Source organism: Myotis daubentonii, chromosome 2, assembly GCF_963259705.1.
Source record: "Myotis daubentonii chromosome 2, mMyoDau2.1, whole genome shotgun sequence".
Classification (NCBI taxonomy): Eukaryota; Metazoa; Chordata; class Mammalia; order Chiroptera; family Vespertilionidae; genus Myotis; species Myotis daubentonii.
In genome coordinates this window covers 182,201,309-182,228,403 of record NC_081841.1, presented here as the reverse complement: position 1 = coordinate 182,228,403, position 27,095 = coordinate 182,201,309, and the positions used below count along the sequence as shown (strand labels likewise).

General features: G+C 42.3%; 1 protein-coding gene and 1 long non-coding RNA gene across 9 annotated transcripts in view; one reads left to right on the top strand and one right to left on the bottom strand.

Moving 5' to 3' along the window:
* The window catches only part of LOC132228510 (uncharacterized), a 107,366-nt gene extending 84,218 nt beyond the window's left edge, over positions 1-23,148 (top strand). For 2 of the 4 annotated variants that reach the window (XR_009451359.1, XR_009451360.1), the window contains 4 exons: positions 8,322-8,440; positions 8,524-8,649; positions 9,943-10,042; positions 10,868-11,116. This is a non-coding gene — a long non-coding RNA (uncharacterized LOC132228510). Of the gene's footprint in view, positions 1-8,321; positions 8,441-8,523; positions 8,650-9,942; positions 10,043-10,867; positions 11,117-22,191 lie in introns of those variants that run through there. The other 2 variants (XR_009451361.1, XR_009451362.1) reach the window with 2 other exon arrangements.
* The window catches only part of CLYBL (citramalyl-CoA lyase), a 224,912-nt gene that overhangs the window by 36,797 nt on the left and 161,020 nt on the right, over positions 1-27,095 (bottom strand). The window lies entirely within an intron of this gene.

Below are 27,095 nucleotides of genomic sequence, written 5' to 3'. Positions count from 1 at the left end.
CAGAATGATCAAATCTGCAAAGAAAACAACATCCGTCCACTTTTACACTCCAGTGGAAGAGGTGGTCCCTCGCGGCGGGGTGGCACAGTCTCGCCATCTGGAGAATAAATCGAGTGTGAAGTACAGTATAGTTTGGGACCAAGCTCCGTGGCGGCAGCTCAGCAGTCAGTTCATTAGTTCCAAACTTCCAGGGATTAGAGCCACATCAATTCTACTGTCGGATAGGAAGAGACAGACCGGATTCAGATTCAAGGAGGACTGTGACAACCAGGAGGAGCCCCTTGGGCTTATTTATAAAACTACAAAGTATAAACAGACCCAAATAAGTGCCTTAAATAATAGCATTATCACAGTTTCATAACATCTGAATTAACACCTTTCCCTTCATCCCTCCCCCCCCCCCACCACACACACAAACGCACACACTGAAACCTTGCATGTTAATGTATAGTCATTTTCAGAAGAAATCGCAAAGACTACCCGGATGCAACAGGAGCAGTGAGGAAGAAAGCTGTGCAGCCGGACTGAGATTTGGTAATTAAGAAATACCAAAGACTTTCTAGACTCCAGGGAGATGCATAACATTTGTGATTTTTAAAAATGTGTAATTAATATTTTCATCCTGCAAAAGGCACGCTGCCACGCTGCATATCCAAAATGATATGTGAATCCAAAATGATAGTGAATTCTATCTTTTCTGCATCGGTCCAGCTCATGTCATTTCCATTTTATCTAATTCCTAAAATGATGTCACAGGCATGGAGTGGAACAAATTTTTGGCAGAAGGGCTGGATATCAGAATCAATATGAATTTTTTTTTTGAAAAATGTGAGAATGTTTGAAATAAATTCTGAGTGAGTCGTTCCATTTAAGGTCTCCTTTATATAACTTCTTTTTATACATTTATATTAAAAAACAGAAGTGCTTATAACATAAAACATGTCATAACTAAGTAATTTATATTTTTGTATTTTTCTTATAAATGTATAAAATTTATTATAATCACAGAGACTTGTAGTGACTGCTTGAAAACTAAAGGCAAACAAATTCTCATTAATTATTATAACCTGCTAGTGTTTCTTTAGGCAAGATAATAGTGCTGTGTTTTTGTGTGTTTTTTTTTTAAAAATATATTTTATTGATTTTTTACAGAGAGGAAGGGAGAGAGATAGAGAGAGTTTTGAAACATCGATGAGAGAGAAACATCGATCAGCTGCCTCCTGCACATCTCCTACTGGGGATGTGCCCGCAACCCAGGTACATGCCCTTGACCGGAATCGAACCTGGGACCTTTCAGTCCGAAGGCCGACGCTCTATCCACTGAGCCAAACCAGTCTCGACTGTTTGTTTTTTTAAAAATATATATTTTATTGATTTTTTTATAGAGAGGAAGGGAGAGGGATAGAGAGTTAGAAACATCGATGAGAGAGAAACATCGATCAGCTGCCTCCTGCACACTCCCTACTGGGTATGTGCCCGCAACCAAGGTACATGCCCTTGGCCAGAACCGAACCCAGGATCCTTGAGTCCGCAGGCTGACGTTCTATCCACTGAGCCAAACCGGTTAGGGCAGTGCTGTGTTTTTTATCCCACTGAATTTTTCACATGAAAAACAAATCTTAGGTTGCCTGTTTTTGAAAACAGAAAATCTACAACACTATTGAACATACCATGAGTTAACTGGTTTGAAATTTCATTCATTAGTACACTGCAGGCACAGTCAACAAAAGAAAAAAATAAATAAATTGGACTTTATGAAACATTAAAAATTTAAAAAATTTATAAAAGGCAACCCACAGAATGGGAGAAAATATTTGCAAATCATATATCTCATAAATAATTAATATCTAGTACATATACATAACTCCTAAAAGTCAACAATAAAAAAACCAATATAATTAAGAATTGGGCAAAGGACTTGAATACGTAGATATTTCTTCAAATAAGATAGATATACAAATGGCCAGTGCCCACATGAAAAGATGCTCAATATCACTGATCATTAGGGAGACAAAAATCAAAACTACAATGAGATACCACCACACCCATCAAGATGGCTACTATTAAAAAAAACAACCACAGAAACAGAAAATAACAAGGGTTGGTGAGGATGTAGAGAAATTGGAACTCTTGTGCTCTATTGGTGGAAATGTAAAATGGTACAAGCCACTATAGAAAATAAGATGGTGGTTCCTCAAAAACTTAAAAGTAGAATTACCATATCAGCCAGCAGTTTCACTTTTGGATATATAACCCAAAGAATTAAAGACAGGGTCTCAAAAGGATTTGTACACCCATGTTTATAGCAGCATTATTCACAACGACTAAAATGTGGAAGAAACCAAAGTATCCATTCATAGAAAAATGGATAAGCAACATGTGTTTTATTTTATAATTGGAATATTATTCAGCTTTATAAAGGAAGGAAATTCTGACACATGCTACAACATGGATAAACATTCCAGGCATTATGCTAAGTGAAATAAGCCAGTCACAGAAAGACAAATACTATATGATTCCACTTATATGAGGTACTTAGTCGAAATCATAAAGACAGAAAGTAGAATGGTGATTGCCAGGGGCTGGGGGGTGGGGAAAGAATAGGGAGTTATTGTTTAACTGGAGGCCCAGTGCACGAATTCGTGCACTGGTGGGGTCCCTTGGCCTGGCCTGCAGGGATCGGGCTGAAACTGGCTCCCTGACATCCCCTGAGGGGTCCCGGATTGCGAAAGGGTGGTTCTTGGGTGACACACCCTGGAATCGGGCTCCTCCTCTCTGTCTCAGGGTGCATGACCCAAGAACCGCCACTGCCAAGTGACCACAGCTTGGCAGCTCCTGCATTGAGCGTCTGCCCCCTGGTGGTCAGTGCGCATCATAGCTATTGGCTGGTCAGTGGTCACTTAGGCCCGGTGCACGAATTTGTGCATGGGTGGGATCCAGCCAGCCCACCTCGATCAGGGTGGGGGGGCTGGTTGGGGGCGGGGCTTGCCAGAGGGAGAGGCTGTGGGCAGTTGGCTGGCTGCCCCTGCCCCCTGGTTGAACTCCCTGTTGAACTCCTGGTCGAGGGGACAATTTGCATATTAGCCTTTTATTATATAGGATAGACTAGAGGTCCGGTGCACAGATTTGTGCACTGATGAGGTCCCTTGGCCTGGCCTGTGCCTTCTCGCAATCTGGGACCCCTCAGGGGATGTTGGAGAGTCGGTTTCGGCCCAATTCCCACAGACCAGGCTGATGGACCCCGCCAGTGCATGAATACTGGGGCTCTAGCATGCATATAAGATCTTTGGTTAATCTCTTCCTGCCCTCCCCCCTTCCCTCTGAGATTCATCAGTCTATTCCATATTTCCATGCTTGTGGTTTCCGCTCCTGCGTTGAGCATCTGCCCCCTGGTGGTCAGTTAGCGTCATAGCTACCGACTGGTCGGCCAGTCGCTTAGGCTTTTATATATGGAGATGGCTATAGTGTTTCAGTTTTACAAGATGAAAAGAGTTATGGAGATAGATAGTGGTGATGGTTGCACAGCAATATGGGCGTATTTAATAACCACTGAACAACGTACTTAAAAATGGTTAAGATGGTAACTTTTGTTATATGTATTTTACAACAATTAAAACAGGTGAAAAATGCACTTATTGATTCATCTCACAAATTATTACATTCCATGTAGTATTACATGATTACTTTAAAAACATAGATTTTGGTAGAGCAAAGTTTCTATTGTGTTAATTATGAAAGATACATTAATACGTAAGTTTATAGTAAAATGCCCAATCAGTTTTCATTAAAAAACTAAGAAGGCACAGGATATATATGGATGGGTGGCTCAAATATGTAATTGCCTTTTCTGCCCCTCAGATATTTAATGGAAAAGAAAAATTTCTACCAAAAAACCCCCACTAAAATATAATAAATCTATAAAAAATCATTTTGAAGGTCTATGAGCAATTAAAATGTTTTTAAAAGACATTAAAACAATGGCTTTAACTTGTTAGGCCTATACTTTTGAAAAATTTAATAGAATGCACACTTACAATTTGTGCATTTCATTGTATATAAATTTAACCTCAAAGGACAGAGAATGGTGAACAAATGTTGGACTATTGTCAATGATAAGCACACAGTGTATTTAAGGGGAAATGTACTGCTTCTTTCATAACTTACTTTGAAATGAACTTAAAAAGGAAATGAATACACTTGAAACAAATATAAAATGCTATTGAATATCAACTGTAATTTTTAAAAAAGTAAGTGAATTGATGGATGAGTAGAGGTACAGATACATGGAGATCTATATATATCCCCCACGTTCAAAGGCTGTTAAATTGCGTTGTTTACCCATATCTTCAGAAAAAAATAACTTCTACTGTCGTGCTAAACAACTTGCTTCCCTATTTATAATAGTCTGGCCCTCTAGCAACTTCAGCTTGAAATTATAGCTAATTTGCCTACAAATGTCAGGTGGTCATAATAATCTGGCCACTCAGTGTATATTAAAGCAGGCAGAGTCAAAAATTAATGGAGAGTATAGGAGGTGAGTATATGGGTATTCCCTGTTCAATCTTTCAATTTCTGATGTTTGAAATTTTTGCAATAAAACATGGGAAATTTAAAAAAATCTGTCTAAAATATTGATACATAATTTCTAGAGCTGGTTGATGAGTAGCAGATGGGGGCTCTTTACACTATTCTCTTTACATTCACATATATTTGAATATTTCCAATACAAAATGTTAAAAATTGGTTAATGATTTGAACTTCATTTTACTTGTTATTTGTGGGAAATAATTTTTGGGAGATTATTTTTAGGCTTGTGATTTTTTTCTAATAGCTTCATTGAAATAAAATTCAAATGGCATAATGCACCTATTGAAAGTGTAAAATTCAATGGCTGTTCGTGTATTCACAGAGTTGAATAGACAATTTTAAAATATTTGTGTCATCCCAAATAGAAACCCTATACTCTTTAGCAGTCACTCCCATTTCCCTCTGCTCTGGGTAGCCACTAATCTACTTTGTGTCTCTACAGATTTGCTTATTTTGGACATTTCATAGGCACGAAATCATGCAATATGTTATCTTTTGTGACTGGTTTCTTTTACTGAGTACAATGTTTCAAGGTTCGTCATGTCGTAGCATGTATCAGTATTTCTTCCCTTTTTTATTGTGAAATAATATTCCACTGTATGGATATACCACTTTTGCTTGTCTATTATCAGTTAATGGACATATGGTTTGTTTCCATTTTTGGCTATCAGGAAGAATGCTGCTATGAACGAGCATGTACAAGTTCTTGTGTGGACATCTGTTTTCATTTCTCTTGGACACATACCTAGGAGAAACTGGAATTGCTGGGTTATATGGTAACTCTTTAATTTTTTGAGGAACTGTTAACAACGTGGCTGTGCCAATTTTCATTTCTACCAGCAGTGCATGCGGGTTCCAATTGCTCTACAGCCTCACCGACATGTGTTACGATCTTTTTGACTATAGCCATCCTAGTGGGTGTGAAGTGTCTCTCACTGTGCTCACTATGGGTTTTATTTCCCTGATGACTAATGATGTTGAGTCTCTTTTCATGTGTCATTTTTATATATCTTCTTTGGAAAAATTTCTATGTAAAAAACATTGTGATGAAATACATATAACATATTCTACTGTAACCATTTTTGAGTGTACCTTTTAGTGGTCTTAATTACATTCACAGCATGGTGCAACCATCACCACTATCTAATTTCAAAAGTTTTTCATCACCCCAAACCAAAATTCTATAACCATTTTTGGAAAAATTCCTCATTCCTTCTTACCCCCTAGCCCTGGTAGCCTCTAACCTACTTTCTGTATCTATGCATTTATCTATTCCAGGTATTTCATATAAGTAAAATCATACAATATTTGTTTGTTTCACTTAGTATCATAGTATTTTAAGGTCCATTCAAGTTGTAGCATGTATCCAAATTTCATTCCTTTTTATGGTTAATAATATTCATATATATATTATATTACATTTTCAAAACCCATTCATCCGTTAATGGACATTTGGGCTGTTTCTACCTTTTAGTTATTGTGAATAATGATGCTATGCATGTCAGCGTACAAGTGGCTTTTGGAATCTCTGTTTTCAATTCTTTTGGAAATATATCTAGGAGTAGAGTTGTTGGGCCATATAGTAATTCAACTTTTTGAGGAATTTCTATATTGTTTTCCACAATTCGGTTGCATCATTTTACATTTCCATCAACAATGTACCACATTTCTAATTTCTTCACATCCTTAATAACCCTTGTTATTTTCTATTTTATTTCTTTGCTTGTTATCAAAGATAACAGCCATCCTCGTGGGTGTGACATGTATGTTATTGTGGTTTTGATTTGCCCTTCTCTAACGACTGATGATGCTGAGCACCTTTTTGTTTGCTTATTGGCCAGCAGTACACCTTCTTGGAGAAATGTCTATTCTAGTCCTTTGCCCATTTAAAAAAATTGGGTTGTTTGTTTTATTGTTGTTGAGTTAGGAGTGCCTTTTATATATTCTGGATATCAGATATATGGTTCCCAAATATTTCCTCCCATTCTGTAGGTTGTTATTTCACTTTCCTGATGGTGGCCTATGAAGCACTAAAGTTATGATTTTGCTTAAATCCAATTTACCTATTTTTTTCTTTTGTTGCTTGTGCTTTTGTTACAGGATTCCAGGGCAGGAGGAATAGGGAAACTGAGATAGGAAAGTTTAAAACAGTGTGGGCAATGTGCAGCCAGCTTGTAACTAACAAGCCATTATCTTCCCCAGCCAATGGTTAAAAAAAAAATATCCACCTCTCTAAGGAGAGAATACAGAAAGGGAGGGGGAAAGGAGAAAGGAAAAAAAAAAAGGCAGTTTTACTCCCTAAAGAGAAAAGCCAATAGTCTCAAGGCTTGGCAAGACAAGTTGCCAGGTGCTTCTCATGAATTCGGGGAAGGCCACAAGAAAGTAAAAAGAAGCGACCTGGAGAATTAATCTGCACCAAAATATTCAGCAAACAAATTTTGAAGCCTACAGACAGGAGGGTATGTAATGCCTCGGACCCCCACCCAACTCACTCTTCAGATTAGCCAGATATATAGGTTTGCTTTTTCAATAAAGGTGCACACTTTAATTGCTTTAATAAGTTGGCTTTTCACAACTCAGTCAAGGTCTCCTGTATAAATTCATTTATATGAGAAGACGAGGCTCAAAGTTGGGAACAGCCCTCTCCCACTGACTCAGGGAGCTGTCTGTAACACCTCTCTGACATCAGTGAGAGGTGCCTCTAACACTTCTGTAACCGCTTTTTGAGACCACTGCCTAATCCAAGGTCATGAAGATGGATAGCTACGTTTTTGTTTAAGTGCTCTATTTCTAGTTCTAGCATTTAGGCCCATGTATATTCTGAGTATATATTTTTGAATATGTTGTGAGATAGGGAGGCTTATGATATTTTTATGTTGTGTTTTCAGACTTTACCATTCAACAAAATACAATGAAAATTCTCTGGGAAGAGAAAACTCAAGTGGGAAGAAGGAGCTTACTTTCAGCCTCTTCACTGGGGTTTGCCAGTCCTTGATTGGCAAGGGGCTGGCGTTTGGATTTCTTGCTGCCATGGCCCTATCTATTACCCTTCCCCACTCTCCATCTCGTTTCTTTTGCCCTTTCCCTACCTGGTCCTGATGGATTGTCCTCAGCTGCGTGGGACAGGCCTTGTGTTTTTGTGAGAACCTTGCCAGGCATCCTCATGGCCTCTGAGGGGCCTCAAATCCAAGTTCACAGGGAAGCGTTGAGCTAGGGCTGAGAAGATGTCCCTCGGAGCACAGCTGCCTATACCTTTTACATTTCTTGTTAACTTTATGAAGTAGCAGTGCGGCTTTGAGGTACACTTTGCGTGCAATTTTTAAAAAAGTAAACGCTTGTGGTGACTTTTTCTTCTTTCTTTTTAAAATATGTTTTTATTCATTTCAGAGAAGAAGGGAGAGGGAGAGATAGAAACACCAATGATGAGAGAGAATCATTGATCAGCTGCCTCTTGCATGATCCCCTGTGCCCTACAATCCAGGCATGTGCCCAGACAGGGAATCAAACCATGACCTCCTGGTTCAGAGGCCAATGCTTAACCACTGAGACACACTGGCCAGCTGTGTGGGATTTTTTTCAATGCCAGTAATAACCGCCATGCTCAGATTTGTCTGTGGAGCTCTGGAGTCTGCAAGTTCATGGTTCTTCCTACTCGTACTATTTTCTTTGTTCTCACTCATTGCTTGTTCTCACAGCCTCAGTGGGGCAATGCTATAATTTTTGTTTTCTGGCAGGGCAGCAGAGGCACAAGGAGCAGGAGAGTTGTTCCTGGGACGTGCTCTCCCGGAGGGCCTACTAGCACGTCCAGGTGCTGGGCAGGATTCAGAGGGTCAACGAACAACGCCGTCACTCAGTAGGTGTTTTATGTAGTTAAGGCCAAACGTCAGATACTTGGAAACATTTCGATAACGGACAGGATTTGTTCTTTTCTTTAAGATTGTGATTCTGAAAAGAAAATTTCCTGACCACCATCCCCAGATTTTGCCTGATGTCCCTGTCTGGTGCATTTAAAAAATGTTAACCAGTAGGAGAGGAATCAAGTGCAGAATCATCACCACACAGGTGCTGGGGCTGGGACTGGTGGGGAAAGAGATCGAGATCACTTTATATTGCTATATACATCAGTAGAGGAATGTGTCATCTAGTTGTGGTGATGAAAGGCCCACAGAATCGAAAGCGAAATAAAATAACAGACAATAAGGCCCTGGGGTTAGAAGTGGGAGGGAGCACTTCAGGCTGAGATGGGGGGCAGGGGAGTTGGAGATTTCAGTAGGTGAGGAGAAGGGGTAGGACCCAGCGGGGGGCCAGAAATGGGCACCGAGCTGAGGCAGGAAGAGAGAGTGAATGCAATGGCAGATGGTCAGGACATAGGAGGTTAGCTGGGGAAGGTGCTGGTGCCAGGAAATGGACAGAAAGATGGGAGATTCCAAAGCAGGCAGGGGTGAGCCCACGATTTAGGAACAAAGGGCTCAGGCCCTGTTCAACTGGGGAAGGCAGGGGTGACGGGAGAGGTGGGCCACGCACTGCAGTTCAGTGGAGAAAGTGCCTTTTTTATTGGCAGGTCTGTCCCTTGCAGTCCCTTGAGCACTAAGTGGAGAAGCTCCTCGCTGCTTGAAACTGCCCTGCCCATGGGCATGCCTGGAGTGCGAAGCACGCGCTGTTAGCAGGAGAGGGCTCTAGTCCCAACGCTACTCAACTCTGTCTTTGGAACAGGTGTTTGCACAGGGGTCTCTGAGCCTGGGGGTTCGAAGTGCAGTGCTATGAAAAAGACGTGCAAGTACATGCTGGTCCCCCTCCCTCCCGGGGGCCTTCTAATTGGTCTCCCTCTGCCCTCCCTTCTCACCTGGTGCAAAGCACAGCCCCAAGAAAAGCTGCCCTCTCCCTTGCAACTAGCTATAGTGTGTTGTGCAGCTTCTCTGGGTTAGAGGAGGTAATTAACTGTTTTGGTTTAAAAGCCCCCTGCTGGGTTGCAGTCTGCGTGGGAGAATAAAAATAAACAAGCGCGAAAGGGAACAGTGTCATCAAAGGACTCGGAACCTACCTTTCTTCCTTCTGAGGGTGAAAGCACTGCTGTTGGCCACAGGTGCCACGGATTACCCACGCAGGGCTGCGTCCACTGGCCTTTCATGCTTTTTTTAAACAATAAATCAAGAATGATCGGCTGATAATTTAATGAGGCAGCCTTGCCATGGTTCCAGATCCGCATCACCTGTCCTGGCCGGAGCAGTTTGTGACTTTCTTTAGTTCTCAAGCTGGCTTGAGGAACATTGCTAGCAATGATCCAAATTTGTCCCCTTAATGTAAATATCAAGAATCAGGTGTTTTGTTTTGTTTTTTGTCTGTTTTGTTTTTAAGCCAAAGCCTCTTCACTTCCATGGAGGAAAATATTTGTCTCCCTGGCCATCACCAAATTTTGGAGGCGAGTTGGGCCCCTTCCGTCCGAGGCCACACTCAGGTAGGTTCAGAAGGGCTGGCGTGCGCGGGGCTCCTGTCTGCGTGCCAATTGCTTCAGCAACACTTCTCCAAGGTGCTGACACAAAGAATCTTGTCTCCGTAAGTAGGAGGCTGTAAAAGCTTACAGAGAGAAGTAGAAATGTCTAGTGCTGAGGCACAGATAGCCTTGCAGTTAAACCGGAGTTTGTGCTGGCTGCAGGGCCAAGCCTTGTCCTCTCATTCTGGAGAGGAAGCTGTACTGGGGGCAGGGCAGCGTCGCCCACAGATTTCTTTTACATACACACACACACACACACACACACACACACACACACACACACACACACAGTGGGGCCTTGACTTACGAGTTTAATTCGTTCCGAGACTGAGCTTGTTAAGGAGCTCGTTAAGGAGCTTGTTAACTCAAATTACTCTGTCAACTCAATGCAAAAAATCAGCCCAGAGACAGCTGGTATCTCAAAAAACTCCTTAGTCGGGACACTCGTAAGTCAAGGCCCCCCTGTATGTATGTATGTGTGTGTGTGTGTGTGTATATATATATATATATTGATTTCAGAGAGGAAGGGAGAGGGAGAGAGAGAGAAACATCAATGATAGAGAATCACTGATTGGATGATGATAGAGAATCACTGATTGTCTGCCTCCTGCACGCCCCCCTACTGGGGATCAAGCCTGCAACCCGGGCATGTGCCCTTGACCGGAATCGAACCTGGGACCTTTCAGTCCACAGGCCGACGCTCTATCCATTGAGCCAAACCGGCCAGGTACCACACAGAATTCTTTTTCTTTTTTATTTATTTTTATTTTTATTTCCCCCGCCACACAGAATTCTTTACATTCCTCAGTGCTGATCAACCTTCCTGTCAGCCCTGAAGAAAGAAAGCAGGTAACCGAGTAAGCTCTGTGATGGCAGAAAGAGACCATAAAGAAAGATTTCTTGCATACACTGAATTGGATTGTTAGCCTCCCAAACTACTCTGAAGGTAGGTGAGCTTTAAAATGAAAAGGAGTTTAAAAATTCTCTGCAAAATATTACCAGTTGGTTCTCTCTTTGCATCTTTTTATTTCTGTTGCTCAAATATCTACACTAATAAAAGAGAAAAATGGTAATTGGCGTACGAGCTCCCCTTTTCATTGGCTAATCAGGGCTATATGCAAATTAACTGCCAACTAAGATTGGCAGTTAACTGCCAACAAGATGGCGGTTAATTTGCATATGTAGGCACAATGCAGGGAGGCGAAAGGGAAAGCAGGAAGAAGCCCCCTGCCATTGATAGTGATCGGAAACTCAGGGGGGAGCTAAGAGCTGGGGGGCAGGGCAAAGGCAGCACTAGGGCCGCCTTTGCCCTGCCCCCCAGCCATGATCGGAGAATCAGGTGCCTTTTCCGCCCTGGCCAGTGATAGCAGAAAGTAGGGGTGGAGCCAGCAATGGGAGCTGGGCACGGTCGAAGCTGGCAGTCCCGGGAGCTAGGGGTCCCTTGCCTGGGCCTAAAGCGAAGCCCACAATCGCTGGGCCACTGCAGCTGCGGGTCCCCACTGCCCGGACCGGATGCCTAGGCCAGAGGCGTTAGGCCTGGGCAGGGGCGGAGACTGCAACCGCAGGGAGCTGGGGGTCCCCTGCCCAGGCCTGACACCTCTGCCGGAGGCCTCAGGCCTGGTCAAGGGGCCGATCCGGTGATTGGTGATCGGAGGGTGATGAGGATTAACTCCTCTGGCCGAGGCATCAGGCCTGGGTGGGGGGCGGAGCTGGGGATTGGGGGAATATGATGGTCCCCTTGCCCAGGCCTGAAGCCTGGGTCAGAGGCGTCAGGCTTGGGCGGGGGGTGGAGCAAGCGATCAGAGGGAGATGGGGGTCCTCTGCCCAGGCATGATTCCTGGGCCAGAGGCCTCAGGCCTGCGCGGGGGCCAGAGCCAGTGATCGGGGGGAGATGGGAGTCCCCTGTCCAAGCCTGATACCTCTGGCGGAGGCGTTAGGCCTGGGCAAGGGGCCGATCAGGCGATCGGAGGGTGATGGGGGTCTACGCCTCTGGCCGAGGCATCAGGCCTGGGCAAAGGGCAGAGCCAGCAATCGGAGGGGTCTGGGAGTCCCCTGCCCGGGCCTGATGCCTGGGCCAGAGGCATCAGGCCTGGGCTGGGGGCCGAACCAGTGATGCGGGGAAATGAGGGTCCCCTGCCCAGGCCTGACGCCTCTGTTAGAGGCGTCAGGCCTGGGCAAGGGGCCGATCCTGCGATTGGAGGGCTATGGGGGTCAACGCCTGAGGGCTCCCAGTATGTGAGAGGGGGCAGGCTGGGCTGAGGGACACTCCCCCCCCACACACACCCAGTGCATGAATTTCGTGCACCGGGCCCCTAGTATATATATGTTTATATATATGTATATATATATATACACATACATATACATATATATATATTCACAACCTCATTTTATAGGAGCTAATCATTTGTTTTTCATGGTTTGTTGTTTGTCTTGCTTCCTAATTATTTCCTAAGGAAAGTGGTACTTAAAAAAAGTTCTTTTAGATGGCAAATTTAGAGGTATTTTAAAAAGTAGAACTTCTGCACTGTATTCTTTACCTATTTTATTTTATTCTAAAATCAACAAGGAAAAAGAAGAAAAATATAATGTGGAAAAGAATGGAGGGTGATGATGGCCATCAGAGTATTATGTACATATGGCAGATTCTGCCCTTTTATGGTTTGGTTACAGGAAGAGTCCAAGCCACACAGAAGGAGGTTTCTCTTTGTGGTCTATTGGAGCAAGCCACAATTCCTCTGGATTTGGGTACCGTGGAGAAGGTGGCAGAGCACAGTGTCATCTGACCTAGCTCAAGAACACAGATCTTCTATAATTAAATGTCTCCCTCAACAAAATGCTAATAAAACAATGCAATGGCTGCACCACACTTGATTTTCATTGCGTTTTACACCTCTTCCTCTTGCCAGCTCTTCAGGTTGACTTTCTCGGCGGCTTCGTGCCTTCACTGGTGCCAGGCAGGCTCACTGCGGAACCACTTGGGTTTTCTTCCCTCTTTTTGCGCCCAGTAAATTTTCATAAACCATTTAACGTGAGAACAAGCAGGTTAATTTCCCGTGCCGGTGAGCCAGGCTCTCGGAAGGCTCTCTGCAACACTGCCGTGTTCTGGCGTCAGAGTCAGAGGCCTGGGTCCCAGCGGCCAGGATGCTTGCCAGCGCCTTCTCTGTGCAGACACCAGGTGTGATTTAGCATAACAGATTGTGGGGACGCACAGCGGCTTCGAGAATCCATGCGTCAGAACCAAACTGTACCCTTTGTGCAAGACGAAGAGGAAGTCTCATGGGCTAGAGGCTCTGCCAGGAAAGGCCTCTGGACAAACTGGAAATGGGAAAAATCACTCCACCTGGCATCACACACCTGGTTTCAGGGACATTAAAATTCTTCTTAACGATATCAGGACCCCGTTAAAGGCCTCCTCATATCACAATGCTGTGTTCTTCTAATGGTAGGCAGTGAGAAGAAAAGATTATATATATGTGCAAAAAATGGAATTACAGTTGACCTTAAACAATGTGGGGGTTAGGGGGGCCAACCTCATGCAGTTGAAAATCCAAGTATAACTGTTGACTCCTTAAAAATTTCCTAATAGCCTACTGTTGACTAAGAACCTTATTGGTAACATAAACAGTTGATTAACACATATTTTGTATATGTATTCTTACAATAAAGTAAGTTATAGAAAAGGAAATACTAAGAAAATCATAAAAGAAAATACATTTACAGTATTCACTGAAAAAAAAATAAGTGTACCTGCACAGTTCACATCTGTGTTGTTGGAGGGTCAACTGTATAAGGAAAATGTAAAGCTCACTGCATTTTAAAGCTCGTTGATTATGAGCTAATCAATGCCTAAACCACGCACGAAGCCTTGGTGGACGGTGACTCTGAACACAAGGCTCCAGGGGTCAGCCCTTGGGATGCTGCTTAGGGAAGACTCTCGGGGAAGAAGCCAAGCTCTGAGGCCAGCGCAGTGTAGGCCCCAGAGATGAGAACAAGCTACCATGTCGACAAGCTGAGTGAGCCCCGAGGAGAGGACAGGTCACCCACAGGAGAGAGGCTGAAGTCACATGGAAGATGGTTTTAGGACAAGCTTAGCAAACACAACTGCTGGAATTACCAGGCTTTCCGTTCAGACCATCGCCATGGGCAATTTAATGCTTCGTGATGCACAGTTAGGTAATGGAGAGGACCAATGGGGTCCCAATGGCATCCCAATGCTGAGTAACATGGCTTTGGAGTGAAGTATATGTGCTCAAATATCCTAAATCACTTGATAATGATGATACACGTGTATACAGTTCTTTTTTAAACTTTTTAAAGGGCTTGCTCTCATTTGCCCTCACAGTAGTTCTGAGATGTAGACAAGGCAGTTTTTTTTTTTTAACATATTTTATTGATTTTTTTATAGAGAGGAAGGGAGAGGGATAGAGAGTTAGAAACGTCGATGAGAGAGAAACATCGATCAGCTGCCTCCTGCACACTCCCTACTGGGGATGTGCCCGCAACCACAGTACATGCCCTTGACCGAAATCGAACCTAGGACCCTTCAGTCCACAGGCCGAAGCTCTAGCTACTGAGCCAAACTGGTTAGGGCTAGACAAGGCAGGTTTTATTCACCATGTTTGCCTGAAGAACATGCAGGTTATAATATGTAACGTATCCAGAGATAGAACAGCTAGTCAGCAGTTGAGGTGAGGCAGAACTCACATGTTGGCGCCCATCATGTGGTGCTCTGTCTGTGAAACCCTCATTCCATCTGGGTCTGTGAGTTACCCAGTAGCTTATGATAAACTATTTTGTTTTCTGCTTAAAATACATATTTTAAAAATATGTATTTTATTGATGTTAGAGAAGGGAGAGGGAGAGATTGAAACATCAATGATGAGAGAATCATTGATTGGCTGCCTTCTGCACACCCCCTACTGGGGATCGAGCCCACAACCTGCGCACATGCCCTTCACTGGAGTCCAACCCGGGACTCTTCAGTCTCCAGGCTGACGCTCTATCCACTGAGCAAAACCAGCCAGGGCTTCAAGAAAAGTATATTAATTAAAAAATTAAAAATAATAAAAATCACTCATTTGGAAATAAAGAAATCCAATATTGTCACAAACATTATAAGCTGTTCACCTTCAAATGTGAACTAGTAAATTGATTAACAAATTCTTAATTTGATATGTGGGAAAACAGTCACTGAAAGATGTACTGAGACAGAGCTCTGAGATAAGGCCAACAAAGTCTGGCCAAAAGAACAGATAGTCGACGGATAAACGTGTAATAAAACAGCAGAATATTATTGCTACTATTGCTCTATGAAGCTGAAATACCCTAAAATGGAGAAGTTAATGAACAGTGTGGATCTGGTACAGAAACAAAGTTACCAAAACAGAGTCAGGGAAGGAGAAATATAAAAATGAAGCCCCTTTCTCTGGCAGTGGGGTGTTTCCTTCTACAAACCAGCCTTAAGAAAACAGTGGTTCATTCAGGAGGTGGTATTTACAGACAGCTATTGTGCAGGCAAAAACATGTTTATTTCAGAAGAGATCTAAGATTGCTATTTAATAATATTATTAATGTCCAATGTCAAGTGTTCCGTGATGTTAATAGGAAAAAAGATACTGGAGTTCTTGATGAATGATGTCCATCTTTTTAAATTTACTCATCTGAAGTTTCGTTTTCTAGGGCTGCCATAACCAATTACCACAAACTTGGCTGCTTAAAGCAATAGTGATTTATTCTCTCACAGCTCTGAAGACCAGAAATTTAATATCAAGTTGTCTGCAGGGCTGTACTCCCTCCCTAGAGAATCTTTCCTTGCCTCCCCCAGCTTCTGCTGGCTGCCAGCATTCCCTGTGGCTCCATTACTCTACCCTCTGACTCTGTCTCCATGTGGCTTCACCTCTGAGCATCTCTTATAAGGACACTTGTCATTGGACTTAGGGCCCACCTGGAGGATCCAGGAGGATCTCATCTTGACATCCTCGCTACACCTGTAAGACCCCTTTTCTAAATAAGGCTGCATTTACTAGTACAGGTTCCAGGGATTGGGACGTGGTCATATCTTTTGAAAAGCCACCATTCAATCCAATACAGGAGGAATATTCCATGACTAGAGAATTGAATGGTTCCTTAAAAGAACTAACAGAATATAGTTTTAATAAAGGTGAGTTCTCCCTTTTCCATTCTTCCCTCTCTAAATACTACATGATAGACCGCAGTGTGGTTTAGAGCCATATTCTGTCTCCACATTCATTCCATGAATCAGCGTCTATTCTCCCGTTTTTGCCTCTCACCTCCACCACAAGAGCAACTGTTAAGGAAAAGAGGAAGGTGGTGCTTCTGAGTCATTGTCTTTAGGCCGTGTGCCTGGAGTAATTCTTTCTACCAAGAAATCTGGCTTTTCCATGTAGGCCTACTGAATACTTTTCATCATCCAGAGAATGCATTTTTAGATGGTTGGCTAAGGTTTGGAATCATAAAATCATGCAATTTTAGGGCTGAAGAAAGCTCAGCAATTACTTAGTCATTATAGAAACAAGGAGATAAAATTCCCAGAGAGATCAACAAATTACTGAAGGTCACTGAACATAATAGTGAATAGACTAGAACTCAAGTTTCCTGACACCTATTTAAGCACTTTTCACACCATCACACATAATGCAGAATGTGCTGCAGAGCTTGCTCCTACATGAATTACTCTTAAGATATTGGCCTCATTGGTGTCATCCAGTGAGATAACCAACCTTCTATGGACTGAATGTTTGTGTCTCCCCAAAACTCATATGTTGAAGCTCTAACCCTCAAGGTGATGGTATATAGGGGTGAAGCCTTTAGAAAGTAATCAGGTCATAAGGTTGGAGCCCTTGAGTGGGATTAGGGCCCTTATAAGAACAGATACAAGAGATATGATCTTTCGCTCTGCCATATGAGGGCATAGCATGAAGGTAGCCATCAATGATCTAAGAAATGAGTTCTTACCAGGAACCACACCATCCTGCACCTCTATCGTGGATTTCTCAGCCCCCAGAACTGTGAGAAATAAATGTTTGCTGTTTAAGCCACCCAGTCTATGGTATTCGTTATAGCAGCCATAACTAAAAAAACACAACCCAATGGAATATTCCATGCTATTTAGTGTACTGTGGGCAAGTACGGCCGCTGCTCTCAGAGTTTGCACATTCAGGTAGGTGAATGATGACAGTACCTGAAAGATGCAAGACTCTATGTCGTCAGGAGCACTGACCTCTTTTCCCTTAGATTCTCAAGTGAAAAATGACAACAGTCAACACAACAATAGCCGTCTGATGTAAATGAATCAAAATTATACTCTTTTTTTTGTCAGACTGGCAAAAAAATATTTTTTTGGTGTGCCACAAATGTTTAGTAACTAGTTTATGTGTGCCATGAGATGAAAAAGGTGAAAATCACTGCCTTAGAGGAAAGCTAAAGCAACTGGCATTACCATCTCCACTTAGAAGTATTCCTTATCTTGTCAGATGTCATCATTTGAGTCAAAAGCACTTCTTGGCCTAGAAAATAAGCCCCCTTACCTCTCTCTAGTGCTTAACTAGAGAATCAGGAACCCAAGGCCAACCATAACAACACAAAAAGCTGTTTTTTAAAATTATTAAATTCATCCTTAAACTCCACAGAATAAAGTATACCTCTCAGGGACAGTAAAGCCAGCAACTAGCTACTTGTAAATGAGAGGCATTTTCTAGTTGATACAGTGAGTGAAAAAGACCCATATGGCGGGTCCTTTTGGCATAGACTTCTCTGCCCCGGCTGTCTAATATGTTTCTTCACTGCATTAATTCTTCTTATATCAGAACCATCGCACAATTTGCTTACTTCCCAGGAAGTTAAAACAGAAAGGTTTTGTCTTCCCTTCCCTTCCTCCTTCAACACTGGAGCAGCCTAGTCCATGCAGGATGCCAGTGACCTGGGTCTTTTGATGAAATGGCCTGGATCTTTTGGTAAAACAGTCTCAAAGCTCTGGCCCACACAAGATTCAACACAATCCTTCCTCATGAAACAGGAAAGGGGACTAGACTTCTGGGTAGTATTTCACCTGGGCTGGACCCAATGCCTGATGCAGATTCAGAATTTATTTTAAGATGGGTTTTGGCTTGTTGGATGGAGCATGTTGCACTGCTGCTGGCTGGAGTGTGAGTCCCGCGGGCTTGCAGCCCTGTCTTCTTTCATGAGAAATCCTTGCCAATCCAGGATCTGTGAACTGATTCTGCCAGCCAATCTCTAATTTAGCATATGTACAAAGCCAATTTTTGGACACCATCATGGAGCTTGGCACCTCTGCAGCCCTCCATGTTTGCAATGCTCACAGTGAAATAATGAGGAACTAGCAAGATAGAAAGAAAAACATGACATGAAAAGGCTTTCTAAATTCACAAATTGTCTCTGTATTATATATGTATATGTGTTTCCCTCCTGCTTTTCCAACATAAACTTCCCCCATGCCTTTCGTTGTAGTTATTTCATTTAGATTTTCAATCTGGGATGCACTTAGCAACAGCCAACACTGACAAAGATAAAACCCTGCTCCCCACTGAGAACATCTGATTTTTAAAATGTAGAAATGCTGCTCTTTACAAAATAGGACATTTCCTTTTTAATTAGCTTCAAAATACACCCAAATAATTTGCCATAGGAAATGATACCATTTTAGAGTACTTAAAATAATTCCCATCCTTGTAAAACCAACTTGATGAGAGGGGCAAGCTAGTGAAACCTTCAGTTTTGAGATAAATTGAGGTGCTTCTGTGGAGATAGCTGTCACTATCATGGAAAAATTCACCTAACCCTCAGGCTTTTATCACTGTCTTCTCTCAGAAGACTTGTGTCTAAGGTGTGTTTGCTAACATATTAGGAAACAACTGCTAATTGAGGCTCAAGTACCCCATCCATCTTTGCTGAAACTGGATCTTCCCACCTCCCTCCCTTTTATCGATTTTCTTGTCATCTAGTTTTCTAACAGTTCCAAACAGAATAGGTATCCACAAAAGCTCTATGGTGACATGTCATACTATCTTTGGAAATAGGTATATATACTGTGCTCCCCCACCCTGCAACGTGCTGGCACCGAGTCCCGAGACAGGCGCCCACCAGGTCCGGCATTTTGGCCTTTCCCTGTGCACACATGAATCCAATCTCTGAATAAAAGGGAGAGAAACTATGTGATTTTCTGATGTATACTTACTCCAATGCACAGATTGTGACCATGGCCAGCTTTTTGGCTCTTTTGGTAAGTGAGATCCCTGCCGGGTGAGCCACCGCTGGTAGGTTTGCTATCTGGGATGAACAAACCCCTCAAAACATCTGGTCCTTACCTGCTGTGGCTTCTGTTGGTAGAAAAAGAGGCTGAGCCCTGCCTGTATAAATATTTTAGGAGCTTGGCTGATGGCAAGCTCTGCACAACCATGCAGAAGCCAAGTTTGATTGCCCTGGCCTGGTGTGGGGCTCCGCAGGTGGCAGGGGCTGAGAGCGGGCAGTGTGGCTGGTGGGGGGTGGAAGTGAGTGCCTCCAGTCATTCCGAGTTGCCCCTGGGCTGATTAGTGATGAGGGCTGACAGGCGCCTAACGGGAGGTCCTGTCCAGTTTTTTTTTTTCTGTAGCAGGGATAATGGGCCATGAATGGGGTCCTAAGACAGAGACTGGGGACTTTTTTGTGTGACTATGACTACATTCCTCATCAACAAGGCCACACTCATGGTCTCTTGGAGGCCATTGACTCACTGGAGGGTTACCATTAGGGGAGATCTGCTCAATGGCACCAGGTTCTTTCCCCGCCCCTCAGGGGCCAGCATGGGGCCTCCATGCTGCTTCACCCCAGTCAGATAGAAGGGCAGGGCACCAGGTCTGGGAATTAGAGAGGGCGATCGCTATGTGTATATATGACGCAATCACAGACAAACGGCAAAGGCTCACCCATAACCCCCTGGGAACTGGTTAAAAATGAAGTCTGTAATAAATGACTCATGGAACCCACACCCTGACCAGTCTCCCCAGAAATGGCCAGAGGGGAGGCTCCTAACATTTGTGATTCTGGGAGTTCAAGTGACTAGAATGTATGGAAAGGATTCCAGGACTCCTCTTGCAAATAAAAGTAACTACTTAAACAGGGATGAGTTTCTCACTCCTAGGTGATCCTGAAACCTTGAATTATGAGATCACCACCTTTCAAGCTTAGTGTCAAAGGAATGATTAATTCATTTAAATATAAAACTTATAACTTGAGTTCCTCTGCCTCAGCACCCTGGGACAGCTGCTTCCTTGTTGGTATACTGAGGTTCCCTATTATTTGACATGTGTTCACATAAGGAGACCATCTAGAGGGATAATTAGAGACTGCAGAGTTCTAACAACCAAGACAGGTGGATTAGAATGCAGATGTTTTAAACTTTCGATGAGGTAAAATTGACAAGGACTTTAAAAAATGTATGTCACTTATATCAAAGTTTAGTAGATTTTTTATGTTTTTATTGGTGTTTTTGTTTTTGTTTTGAGAGAGAGAGAGAGAGAGAGAGAGAGAGAGAGAGAGAGAGAGAGATATGAGAGAGAAACATCAATCTACTGCTTTCCGCACACCCTGGGACCAGGGATGAAGCCTGCAACTCGGGCATGTGCCCTTTTAGGAGTTGAACCAGCGACCTTTCAGTGTATGGGATGATGTTCAATCAACTGAGCCACATCAGCAAGGGCAATGTTTAGTAGATTTTAAGAAGATCAGAATTGGATTATAATTTGGAACTAATTTACATGATTAGTTGATTTTTCTTGTAAAAAAAAAATTGTAGCCTGGACTGCTGAAAATTGGGTTATAATACAGCCAAAGAAAAAGGTAAACCATGAATAGAGAAAAGCTGTATTGGTCAGGGCTCTCCAGAGAAACAGGACCAAAAGATAGATAGATAGATGGATAGATGGATAGATAGATAGATAGATAGATAGATAGATAGATGAAAGAAAGAAAAGAAAGAAAGAAAGAAAGAGAAAGTAAGGAAGAAAGAAAGAGAGAAAGGAAGGATAGATAGGTTTATTTTAAGGAATTCAAAATCTACAAGCCAAGCTGGTGAGCTGGAGTCGATGTAGTCCTGAGGCAGAATTTCTTTTCCAGGAAATGTCAGTTTTTGCTCTTAAGGCCTGCAACTGATTGGGTGAGGCCCACCTACATTATCCAGGGTAATCTAATTTACATAAAGTCAACTTTATGTAGATATTAACCACATCTACAAAATATTTTCCCAGCAACATCTAGGTTAGTGTTTGATTAACTGGGTACTATATAACTGGGTACTATAGCTTAGCCAAGTTGACCCATAAAGTAGTTCATCACAGTAGCTTTTTTCCAAGCTGAAAAAGTAAGAAATGTCTTCCATCCATGAAGATTCAGCCTTCTCCCTTTTGGAAGGGAGAAGCCACACCCCATCAAATGAGACATGATACACTCGTGATCGGTAGCTCTATAGCCTTTTCCGAGATATTTCTTGGAAGCGGGTTGCAGACCCTGAGCCGGTGCAGAGGTGCAGCAGCAAAGGGGACTGGCAAACAGGCTGAAGTGAAGGGGAGGAAACCCACCTGCTGTTTGGTATTCGTTCTGGTCCCACCAGTGCCTCTGACGCAGGTGCTCCAACTACAGTCAGTACGTGAATAGCTGCCTGTGCTGCCCACCTGACCAGATCCTGACACTTGCTCTCCATCACCATCCTTCTCAGTCACTCACTGTGCTCTTAGAGCAGCATATGCTCTCAACATGTGGGCATATTGAGATATGAAATGAGATAATGAATATATTGTCTTGGGCCAGCAAGTCACGGGTGTTATCATCCCAGAGACAAACAAGCTTCCTTCCCTGCTAATTATACTCTGAGTCTTTCCTTTCATAATTTTTGTAGTTCTAGAATACTTTAAATGACGAAACAGCCTACATTTTAAGACTCTACACCAACAGGGGAAAAACCCCCACACCTTTGGAATAAAAATGTACCATTTTTGGTTCTCATCTCTAAGGTCAGATAATAATAAGTAACATTTACATGGTACTTTTTCATTTATAAAGTGTTTTCACATACGCTTATTTTATTTTTCTCCTTGCAGAAAACTTGGGAGGTCAATGGTTTCTCCCCATTTTACAAATGATGGTGCAAAGGCTCAGAGAGGTTAACAGACTTTCCTGATATCACACAGCCATCGATTGCTGAGCAGAGACTGGAACAGTGATCTGCTCTCCCTAGCTCTACCTGGAGCTGCCTAGACTTCTCCAGGCCTTGTTGTTGGTGACCAGTTCAACCCTCAACCCCTAGTTTACAGAGATATGTAAGCGTGGCCAGAATCTGACTGTTTCAATAAATCATGAAATTACTCTCTGCTTTTGGAAAACCTTCACTGAAGGCAGTGTTCCCACATATGGCCAGGTATCTTTCCCTCTCCATCTGTCCTTCCTGGTGCAGGGAGCACTACTGGAAGTCAGTGGGCGTCTGTGCACAATAAAGAGCCCGGGATGAGAAGCAGGATGTGAATCACGTCCGCAAAGTGAAGCCTCACGTCTTAACAAATAATTAAGAAAAAAGTTGAGGTCATGTTCTCAGCTGATCCTCACTGGCAGAGCCAACTTTGGATTAAACACCTCTGCTCAGTGGTTTTGACATTCTCATTGAGGCATATCTTGATGAAATTAGAGATGCAGAAAATATTTTTTGATGGAGTACAGAGACAAAACAGCTAGAAGGGGAGCCGATTTTATGTGCAAACTTGTACAGACTGAGTTAAAGAGGAAAAGAGAGTAAGGCGCATGCTCATGTGGATGTGTATAAATGAAGGAAGATGAAAGCAGGTTATAGAAGAGGAAGGGGGAAGCTGGGGTGATGCTAATTAATTAGACTTTCAGATCTTGGCAGCAAGAGGTGTGTTTATAAACAATCTTCATTAAAACATACCTTTCCAACTATTAACTGTTTTATTTGGCAGCAATGGTCCCTGTCTAATTATTCTGTACTTGCTTCAACTTAAAAGTGGAGAAGGAAATATTAATAAATGAACACAACCATTCTTATGCTGTCATATAGATTTCTGCACCGAGATTGTTACTAATGCTTAGTTAATGAAGTGTGGCCAATTCAAGCTATTTTACAAAAAGATTAGGTGGGGAGGGCTGTTAGTCAGAAGGCTTTCAAGCTAGTAGAAAAGAAAAATTAGACAAAGATATAAGAATTAATAGAATGCTAACCATTCAGGAATCTCTTAATAGCATTCTCTTACTAAGCCACCAGCAAGCCAACTAGTTTTCCTCTTGGAATTCAAGTCTAGAAAAGTCTGAACTATGAGGATACAATAAAGACTTGCAGGCATTCTAAATCTTTTAAAAATTATCTCCCTGGTAACCTTTCTGAGGAAGTTACTAGAGGATGTACTCCATTAAAACGAGGGAATATAGCAATAAATAAAAATACACGAGGTTCAGAAAAATGAAGATCCAACTCAGAAATCAGGCCAAAGGACTTCCCAATATAACAGGGAGGAAAGCTACCAGATAACAGTTTAGTGGGCAGCCAGCACAGACTAGAACAGTGTGGATGGTGACTTTAGAAAAAAAGAAGAAGAAACTTATGGTTACTTGATGTATTTAAAGACGCTTTACAGCTCTGTTGGAGAGTTTGGGACTCAATTATAGAGCAATAGCAATATATAGAAAATAAAGCACATTCAATAGGTGAGTGGATAAACTAACTGGTACATTCATAAAATGGAATGTTATTCAGAGATAAAAAGAAGAGCTATCAAGCTACAAAAAGACATGAATATTTTTTTTACAGTACATGATACTGTATAGTAGTGTTTTATATAGTACATGTGTTTTTTTACAGTGCGTTTTTTGTAGTATAAGATACTGTATAATAGTGGGTACAACTTACGTTTTCATTCTATGCCATATTAAACATGTGTGGTAATGTCCATAAATAATGAAACAGTATGCTAAGGAACCTTTCTTACAAGACTTAATAGCATGAGGTGGACATTAGTAATAATGCACACATTTAAGTAGCACGCATTGTAATCCCCCCAGAAGATCAGCTGAACACGCTCCAATCCACTAATCCCAATCTATGTGAAACCTCAATGTTTTTGCCAGCACACACTTGCAAACCCATGTTGGAATTTTGATCCAGATGGTGAAATCTGGGTTAAAAGTTCCTATAAGTTGTTATAGTGATTACTCCATGATGAGAGTTTAGATAGTGGGGACTTTTGTTCTAATACTGAGAGTATAAAGTAAGGTGACAATGACCCTGCAGAGGCTTACACGGTCAGAGCGGGAAATAAAACTGTATCCAGACCAATAGAAGTACGTGTTCCTGCTGTATGCATACAGCAAGGTGAACAAAGAATGCTGAAGCAGCACATCTCTTACTGTGACATGTTTCGGGGTGATGTTTTCCGTTTCTATTATTCTACTGTCATGTTAGAGTGTGGATTTTGCAGTTAAGACAAGATTTTAAAAATATGGGCATGTGCAAAAACAATGTGTGCAAATATAAGTGTGAGCACACGTAAACGCAATACCTTCAACCCTGCCTCCGCATGATCCTCTGCCGGTTAGACCTCTGCAAGGGGAGAAGGTGGGCACTCAGAAAAGACCACCTGGGTCAGACCTGCTTTAGAGAAGCTGGGATTCTCTGCAGCCAGTGGCCACCGAAGGCAAACATCAAAGTATACATATATATTACAAATACTTTGCTTTATATAGTAGGTAGCTGAGGGAGTATTACATTTTTATAATTTAAATTATACCAAAGAAACACAAGGGGAGCTTAGTATTTAAAAGTCCCTTGTGGAGAATTCTTTGGATGAGAAAAATTCCTTTAACTCCAGGAATAGTAACTCCCCCTACGCTGGATTTAACAGGCTTGATAAGTTGACTTTTCTCAAAGCACGGTGTAACAGCAGCCTCTTCACACTTGTTTTAGACAATTAGGGTATATCAGCTTGATGGAATATTAAGCAGTCATTAACATTTATAATTATGAAGACTGTGGCAATGTGAAAAAATGCTTGTGGTGTCAAGTGGAGAGAGCTAAATATAAAATTATATTTAAACTACAAGTAAAAATGCATGGGAAAAGGCTAGACTGAACCATGGGGGTAAGGAAAGCATTTTTACACACATCGCATTTCAATCTCAAGGGGTTTAAGTGGAGCTCTGCAAAAAGCAAATCCTACTGCACAGTTAAGAAACCGAGGAAGGACTTCACTTCTTAGCTACAGCGATGTGGGCTGCTGTAACAGACACCACAATCATAGAGGCTTCTCACAATAGCAGCTCCTTTCTTGTTCGTGTTGGATCTACTCTGTGGTAGGTGGAATGGCAGGGGCTGTGCCTTTTACTCCATGCAGTCTTCATGGACCCAGGCAGCCAGTGGCTCTATCATCTTTAACTCACAACTTCCAAGGTCTCTCTCTGGCTATGAACAATCAACAAGGAGGGAGAACATGGAGGTGAGTGAAGAGTTTTTATGGGTGAGGTCTGGAAGTAGCATGAGTCACTTCCACCCACATTCTGTGGGTCAAAACGTAATCTCAAGGCAATACATAACTGCAAAAGAGGCTGGGAAATATCAGCTGTGTGCCAGGAAGAAGTGGAAGTGGGTTTTGGTGAAGAGCTGGCTGATGCCTTCCACACAAATTCTCACATCTAATCAGAGGTAGGGCAAGAACTGAATCCCAGGCCTTCCTTAGATCAGTGCTTACTTGCATTTTCAACTCTCATTCTCTCTCACACACATACGCATGTACACATACACATACATTAAAGATAAGGACTTATTTTTATCTCTATGTTATGAAATCTAAACAGAAAACAGCTGTTCTGCATCTAAGGACTCCCAATACATAATCTGATTCCTTTTAGGAAACACGTTATGTTCTCAATGAAAATCATCTCTGTGAGGAAAATAGTTACCAGGGATAAATCCAAGGTTCTAAAACAAGAGAATCTGGCTAAAAGCTGACTTGGCTGAGAAAGAATGAGCAAATACTGACATCATTACATGACCCTTATATTTCTGGTGTCATGCACATCTTTGTTTAGGCATTATCCCATTATTGATGGGTAAGAAGAAAATCAAACCCTACGTGTAGCACACATTAAGACCCCCTACCACTGCCCATGAATCCCAGCCAGAGGCACTAAAAAGGGTTGGTATATTTTTTTTCTTTGAGGCATGTTTTACTAGGCCCTTGCCCAACTTTTCAGGTCCATTCCACTGTGGTGGTGACCAACAAAAGTGAGGACGCAGTAATTGAGAGGCATTTTCAAGCAAAAACATCTTAAACACATATAAGATATTACTTTGGGGAAGGCTCCAGCATTCTGGAAAACAGATATCTGTCCCAAGTTTGGCATTTTTTATGTCAAATGTTCTCATTTAGTGAACAAATCCGTCCAAGTTAGAATCAGTCACCAAATCTCATGGGTCCTTGGTGGAGTGAGGTGAGTGTTGTTTATGTCAAATATCTAAGATGCAGCCAGAGCTTAAATTGGACAATGAGAAAAGTAAAATTGCTATTTTATATTTCTCTCTCTCCCTTGCCAAGACTAACCAGTGCAATGACTTGAACATTTAGGTACGTAGTAAATACCGAGGTAATCATTATGGACATAATTATGTCATGTTGCTTGACTGTAATTCAGAAACTATGGAAGTATGGAGAATTGCACCTACACCCCCCTTTCTCTCTGGCAAACACTGTACTAGTGAGTTTTTTGCTTGTTTTGTTTTGTTCAGAAAACCCTTTTGAAAAATATAAATTTAATCACCTTTAACGTAGTTAGGCTAAGGGTAGAAAGAATGATTTCTGTTTTATTAGAAAAAGAAACTGGTTGGGCCATTTACCTAGTGGGAAGATAGCCCTCAGGGTGAGGTGGGAATGGACAAAGAACGCCAGATTTCTCTGCAAAATAAAGTCAGGAATGCAGAGGTTCCAGCAGTTTGAGAAAGAAGGGG